The sequence below is a fragment of the Dreissena polymorpha genome, chromosome 14, assembly GCF_020536995.1.
Source record: "Dreissena polymorpha isolate Duluth1 chromosome 14, UMN_Dpol_1.0, whole genome shotgun sequence".
Taxonomy (NCBI): Eukaryota; Metazoa; Mollusca; class Bivalvia; order Myida; family Dreissenidae; genus Dreissena; species Dreissena polymorpha.
In genome coordinates this window covers 14,587,757-14,595,085 of record NC_068368.1, presented here as the reverse complement: position 1 = coordinate 14,595,085, position 7,329 = coordinate 14,587,757, and positions in this window count along the sequence as shown.

Genomic DNA, 7,329 nt, shown 5'->3' with positions numbered 1-7,329 from the left:
GTAACTGTCGAAAATGATTTCATCAAAACGCATCAAAATCAAATCATTGAAAAGATGGTACTTGTTGTCCAAAATAAATTAGCAGTAAACATATATATGTTCTGCAAAATGGCTAAATAAACGGCGTTTGATTTAACAGTGAAAAAGAAACGCTTTGATGATGTGTTTAAATCAATTTTGTTTTATCTACACAACAACAATGCTGTGATGGAAGGCGTCAAATGGTACATCTATACTTGGGCCAGAGACATAGCCTTACGTATGATACTATGATGGAAGGCTTCAAATGGTACATCTATACTTGGACCAGAGACATAGCCTACGAATGATACTATGATGGAAGGCTTCAAATGGTACATCTATACTTGGACCAGAGACATAGCCTACGTATGATACTTGGACCAGAGACATAGCCTACGTATGATACTACTACTATCTGAACCGCGCTCTATGAAAATGGGGTTTAATGCATGTGAGTAAAGTGTCGTCTCAGATTAGCCTGTGCAATCCGAACAGGCTAACCAGGGACGACACTTTCCATCCAAACTGATTTTGCTTAAAGAGACTTTAAAAGAAGAAAAATAGCATAAAAGCGGTAAATGCCGTCCATGATTAGCCTGTTCGGACTGCACATGCTTATCTGGGACGACACTTTAAGCACATGCATTAAACGCCTTTTTCACACAGCACGACTCATTTATATTACTTCTATTAAACGTCTCGAAGGTCATAGTCATCAAACCCCTTCGATGCAACACATTTAATTCACTGAATTCGACTCGTTCATAAAAGGTACTTCTGTATATTAGGGGAGTGCGTACATGAACACAAATTATTTTAATTTACTCGAGGAAACGTCACATGATTCAGACTGCATTGGCAGATATTTTCATGAATTGTATAATTTTTACCAACAGCATTGCAGCAATATTCCCAATACAGTTCAATAAATGTTAAATTCAGTGTGGCATTCTTTATGCAAATTATGAAGGGCATGCTCTAACGAAATTATTTATTACTCAACTTGAATGCTTAGAGTTTAGGAAGACATTCATCTCGTCTGAAGAAAATTGTTCAAATTATCCGAGTGCAAGTGATAACACGGAGCGCATAATCACGAGTGACTGCAAACCCAGAATGTCATGCCATTTTGACATCTTTACTGCCACAAGTTAAACATACTAACAGGTGTCTGGCTTGAGATTTATCGATAACAAATGCCGATTTGCGTGTAACACTTTGACCCACGAGGTTTCCAATGTCGAGGTGAGCATTTTAAATATCATAATATCGTAATACAAAACCCCCATCAGTGACAATGATTTGATTTTCAAAATGCCAATTAACGTTTTAAGTAATGGATTTAACACGCTTCCTTTACATTTGTTACTCAATAAATGTTATATTGACCAAATCAGTAGTTGCAATACTTTAAACGTTCGATAATTGACCATTAAACTTTGCGAATAAGGACACACTTAAAGGGATTTTTAGTTATGTTACAGTTTTTATTCGGACGAAAACGTTTATATGTCGAATTAATAAAATTCATTTATAATTTATAATTGATTTCGAAAAATTGGTGTTACATGTTTATATAAAGCCATGCTACTTCGCATGTCATCGCTTGTGTCATCAACAATTGCATTTCAAAAACCAACTGTGCACACATTTATAAAACAACCACGTTATTGTCGATAACTTTTGAGCATAACGGGCGGGTCTGACAGCGGTTAATATTAAATACAAAGAAACAAGCTACAAACCAAACTTTACTCGAGTATATGCATACCAGATGACATGTTTAGCCAAGCTTAGAAATGCTATCCTAAAACCCACAACTATTCTATTTAATAAATAAATTATGGCAAGTTTTCCTTCAACCAAACCATGCGTATACCATACATTACATACTGAACATGGTTTTCTCACAAGCGGCGAGATCACCTTATTTATATCAACACTAGGGTTTACCATGTACTTTATGCATTGCACGTTATACATTTTGTCTAGTTTATTTTTTCTTCATCTAAACTGTAAGTAAACTTAACTTAAATGAACCTTGTTCTGGGGAAAACTGGGCTTAATACATGTGCGTACAGGGTCGTCCCAGATTAGCCTATGCAGTCCTAGAAGGCCTGTCAGAAACGACACTTCTCGCCTAAACTGGATTTTTGCTAAGAAACGAACCTACTTTAAAGGGAAAAATATAATTCAAAGCGGCAAACGTCGTTCCTAATTAGCCGGTGCGAAAATGCAAGGGCTAGTCCTCGAACAAATATTTACACACGTGCATTAAGCCCATTTTCCCAAACGAGGATCAGTTTGTTATATGCACTACCTGATGGCATGTTTTCGGTCTAGCTTCGAGTGGACCTGGATCTTTCTGTTTGAAATCTCTCTCGGTATAGTCCGTAGATACCCGTATTTTTCCAAATATGCCTGAAACAAAAGATAATTCGTTAAGTGTGAATATTTTTATGTCGTTTAACTGATTTAATCCCCGAGTTTGGTTGAAGAGCCTGTTCCAAGGCGATTTGACTTGTCGTTTAGTCCTTATACTGGTTAGCCTTGTTCTAGTACGAACAGTCATGCACTGTATAGACACTGGATCACATGTTTTTAAAACAGATTGCAATACTATCCTTATTGCTTCTGTATTTTGGAATTTATTATTCCAATATTAAACGCATTACAGGCGTTGCTGCTTATTTTTAGTAACTTTTCTTAAATATTAATTGAATTGAGCAGCTTGACGAATTATTGTTTAAACCTGTAAACTTGGATAATAGTTATCACATAGTTTATTGTTTAATTACATTAATTTTATGGTACACAAATGGCATATGTTTTGTGGTGTATCAATTTATCACACATAAAAATATTATTTAAAAAATGCATCAGAAAACTGATTGTAAACTGATTGTTGAAATGTTCTGCGCATGGTCATTAGTTCCCGAACATTAATACGTATCTAGGTGGTAAAGGGTGAAATACGTATCTAAGTTGTAAGGGGTTAAATGATATGAACACACGATCAGCAGTCTTAGGCGTATGTAAAAGCTGGCTTTTTTAACATCAAAAACCTGAATGGTAGCCATTTGTATCACTTTAAGTGGTTTACATATTTAAACTAAATAAATACAATAAACAAATACAGAATCATACATGAATGCTTAAGAATTGAGTTTTTTTTTAAAAGTAAAAAGATGGTATCGAGCATTTGAAACGACGACTCCTTTTGGAACCGGCGGCTTTGTATCGATCTACCGTCGGGCCCTATGCACCTGTAAACGATCCCTTTCAAAAGTATTCAATTTAAATTAAGGAATTAATTAAAAACAACCACAAAAAGCAGAAATACATGTTAAGTTAATTTTCCTACTGCTTAAAGCAGTAGTGAAAAGTAGTCGAAAATAAATACATTCATAAATACATTCATAAAGTCTTCCTTGTGATTAATTATAGTTGTACGAATTTATATAATGACTGCTATTTCACAAATATTCAAATATCTTAGTGACAAATGTCGCATAATTTGCATTCTATTTTTAATAATTAAGCCCATAAAGGTTACATTTGGTAGGGGATATTTACATTTGTGACCGCGTTTTCGTTCCTGTTGTTGGATGTAGGTAACGATCAATTTTAATATACTCAATTCCCATAGTATTATGATTGCATTTACCCACCTACGTATTGAATTATCATACTCCATCGCCGATGAGAGAACACTTATAAATTGCACAGTACAAAGCAAGAGAATCATCTGTGCTAAAAACATGCCATAACAAATATTTGAACAAACCGTTCTATCAATATAATTGGCCGTCCGCCTATTTTAGCTCAATTGCATCGAAAAGCCTTGGGCTTTTTGAACAAAATCGAATCTGTTTCCTCGGTAGAGCCTGTACTACGATATTTTTTTTTTTTGGGGGGGGGGGAGGGGGAGGGAGATATAACGCACGTTCAGAGAGTGGGATCGAACTCATGATCTTCCGGGCACCACCATATCCACTACGCTACAGCGACGTATATCGCTTCTCTGCCTTTTGGTAAGATCAACTTTAAGGATTAAAATTGTCTATATTTAAGACAATATAGTTACATTCCTCTTCCAACAAAAAGCCTCACTCTTTAATGAAGGTCATATATTACAGTAATCACACGTACGCTATTAGAGTACCAACCTAATCTATGCGCATGCACTAAAACGAAAACCACGATGCATTAACCAGTATGCACAAACGATACGATAGCTTTCTACTTAGGATGGGAACGACTTTGCAGTAAATGGAGAGTATCATATCCATATACAGGAATAAAACGAGTGAAGTGGATGTTTTAATCACTGCAACTGCCATACAATCTGACTCAAGAAAGCTTATCGTTTTTTCTATTATACACAACTTCAAACGAAATGTGTAAATAATGCACAAAAGTCACGCACATGTGTTAGTACCAAAACACAGTCCAACATTTTTGTAATACCAAAAAACCATAAGGAATACCTGCTCGAAATCTTCTAAGAAGCATGTTGACATCATATTACCAGTGTTCATACATTTCACGAGTTAATGAAGAAAGATAGTTCTCTATCACAGGAAAAAGCTATATCGGGTCACATCTGCGATTTTATCTACCGAATCAGTTACACCGCGTTTAGTAAGAGAGGCAAGTGGATTATTTGAAAAAAGCACTGAATATGACGAAAATAAAAACGAGTGTGCACTAAGTGAATTTTGCGCTTAACAAAAAGGCTAATGTAGCAAACAAGAAGTCTTTAATCATTATTTAAGCACATTAGTTTTTGAGTAAAGCAATAAAATAAACCCTAGGGAATATTATCAGGTGACAATTCGTGTTACATCCATTGAGTATTTTATTTAAGGCATGTGGATAAATGCTTATGGAAGTACAGTGCAATACCTGGCAACAATCACTAAACAAAACCAATTATTAAAAACTGATTCACCACATTGGAAAAACTGACAGGTCTTAGGGCTTTCACCGGTGTTAACTGGAGGATAAAGTTTTGAGTCTCGCGCTAACAATCGGGACTTAATGTATGTGCGTTCCAGATTTAGCATGTGCAGTCCGCACAGGCTTATAAGGACGACAATTTCTGGTTATTAGGTATTGAAACAAACTCTCTTATTAGAAAAACTCCAGTTACGGCGAAAAGTGTCGTCCATGATTCGTCCTGTGCTGTCCTGCACAGGCTGAATCTGGAACGAAGCTTAAAGCCATGTATATTCCGCCCATGTTCCCCGGAGCGAGGCTCATTAAAAAGAGTTAAAGCCTAACATACATCGACAAACGAGCAATAAAAATGGGTGATTAATATTTTGTGACTGTTTTTTCAAATTGTTTTTTTTTTGGTATGTAAATATTTTAATATCAAATTGTTACAATATTAAGTGCATATGCTAAACGTAACTGATATGTGATGACGGTCTTATATTAATCGGAAATTAAGCACTTCCGTATATGTTGAAACGCAACTTAATAAAAATTAGAAGAACATAATTTTCTCAAAAACGTTCAAATCTCATGGACATGGACAAGTATTTCAGGCAACGATATATTGCATTATCCATTACAAATTAGCATCCAGAATCCTAAAATTGAAATCCGTCAGCTGTCAAATTATGATTGCTACATGGGCCGCGATTTATGAATCCATGCCCTGTAATTTACGAAATACCCGGCACGACAATAAGCTCAACGTATACTTCAGGCGATTCTAAATGAATCCGTCAAGAAAACTATTGCCACAGTCCAGACTTTATATTTAATCTAAAAAGACCCATTATAAACATTTTGTTCCATCAAGTTCTTCAATTTAATATTGGACTATATTTAAACGCATCCGAACTTTTCTCTATCGAGTTCTTCAACACATATGGATTATATTTAACGCATCCGAACTTTGTGCTATCGAGTTCTGTCAACCAATTGGGCTATATTTAACAAATCCGAACTTGTTCTATCGAGTTCTTTAACACATATGGACTATATTCAACGCATCCGAACTTTGTTCGATCGAGTAGTTCACCACAATATGGGCTATATTTAACGCATCCGAACTTTGTTCTATCGAGTTCTTCAACCATAATATTGACTATATTAAACGCATCCGAACTCAATACCGAGCTTAATTTTGACAATACATGACCTCTTGTAAAAAACGCGATTTTGAATATATTAGTCCGGCTCGTTGAAAAAAATATATAACAATGTCCAGCCCGCACAGGCTAATCAGGGACGACATTTTCAGCTTTATGATATTTTCTGTTTCAGAGAAAGTCTTTATTTTCGCAAAAATCAAGTTTATGCGTAGTGCCGTGCGGACGGACTGCACAGGCTAATCAGCGACGACTCCTTACGCACATGCATTAAACCCCCTTAATTTATCAAAGAGCGCATAAAAAACAACAGCAAAACTTACGTCGACGTCAAATCCCCAGCGTAATTCCAGCCTTTTTCGCTTATTAATACTACTTTCTCTCCACGCTAGAAACTTTGAGCTGGTCACGCGAACGGCGATCGTAATGAATGTTATTATTTGCAATTTCACTGTCATGCGTTATTCCAAATATTCCCGCAGACATGCAGTGGAACATTATATAGATAAACACATATTTAACAACGAAGATTGGAAATTTGATTCAGTCATCGTAAACTGTTCTATATCCACATGTTTAATATTTTGATTTCTACACTCTTTTAATATATTTCTTCACGAATTCATTTGATTTTGTACAGATTCATTACCAAATGAAATGATACATTTTTTCATTTTGTGTGTTTTTTTTGCAAATTTGAAAAACAATCGTAAAGTAAAAAAATCGATATGGTCGTTCATCAAAAGTATTTCAAATTATTATATTTAACAGTCCATAAGCTACTATAACCGCTATTACTTCTCATTCATAAAAAACGCAAACGATCTATGTATCCATGTGTGTTCACGAAATAAAATATGTTTAATTAAAACAAGGCTTTGTAATACCTTTCTATTTGCAAATAATCATTAACATTTCATTTTTATTTTCCTTTATTACAGCACAACCATGTTTCGACCGTGTACATCCAAACTATTTCAGAAGAGTTCTTTTCTACTCCACCAAGTAAACAGACTCTCTTTCTTAACGCAGTATTGATAAGACCGATAGTTCGCTGGTAAGGTTATGTTTATCTAACACTTAACAGTCGCTTTGATACCAAGACAAGGTACACGCACACTATCGTTGACTGTCTTAGCGATACTCCGATACCAAATATCATACACGTTTAAATTTAATACCAGTTTGTTGAACGAGGAAA